General features: G+C 47.6%; 1 non-coding gene across 1 annotated transcript; it reads left to right on the forward strand.

The window, feature by feature from the left end:
* Positions 1–246: 246 nt before the first annotated feature.
* Positions 247–349, forward strand: LOC125529253. The gene has a single exon (XR_007292597.1). It is a non-coding gene; the product is annotated as a U6 spliceosomal RNA (small nuclear RNA).
* Positions 350–708: the final 359 nt, after the last annotated feature.

The raw sequence follows: 708 nt of genomic DNA on the forward strand, positions 1-708 counted from the left end.
CTCAGTATTCCTCCAAGAAAAAACACGAAGGCTCAGTATTCCCTACAAGCATGAAGGCCCATTACGGCCTCCAACTATTTTGGGCCACACCGAGAGATCCAGCCTACTCGTAGCCCACCGCACGTTCCGACGGCGCTTCCGTCTGGACGAACCACGCGGGGAGCAGAAGGCTCGTTCGTTTAGTCCCACATCGGCTAGCGAAGGAGAGCAAGACCAGTTTATAAGCCGCGCGCTGCACACAGACTCGTCCCTTCGGGGACATCCGATAAAATTGGAACGATACAGAGAAGATTAGCATGGCCCCTGCGCAAGGATGACACGCACAAATCGAGAAATGGTCCAAATTTTTTTGGGATTTCACGCGCCGGTCCCTGGAGCCTTCTGTTCAGCCCCTTGTGCATACAGCTCTTTTACAAAGTGGTCCTCTTTCTGTTTGGCAAGATCCTCACTGCTTCCATCTCCAAATTGGGTGTTGTTTCCTATTGCAGATACACCCTTTAAGATTATTATTTACAAGACTGCACCCTTTAAGATCTGACGTCTTGGACCTTGGATTTTCTTTTTTATTACAAAAGCGCCCTTTTCCAGGGTCGCCACACCCGTATAGGAGTACTTTATTTAAATTTGGTTTATTTATTTATTTATCCTAACACCTGGCACTAGAACGAGGTCACCTGACATCAGTGCACTCAGAGCATATGAAATTTT

Source organism: Triticum urartu, unplaced genomic scaffold, assembly GCF_003073215.2.
Source record: "Triticum urartu cultivar G1812 unplaced genomic scaffold, Tu2.1 TuUngrouped_contig_5458, whole genome shotgun sequence".
Taxonomy (NCBI): Eukaryota; Viridiplantae; Streptophyta; class Magnoliopsida; order Poales; family Poaceae; genus Triticum; species Triticum urartu.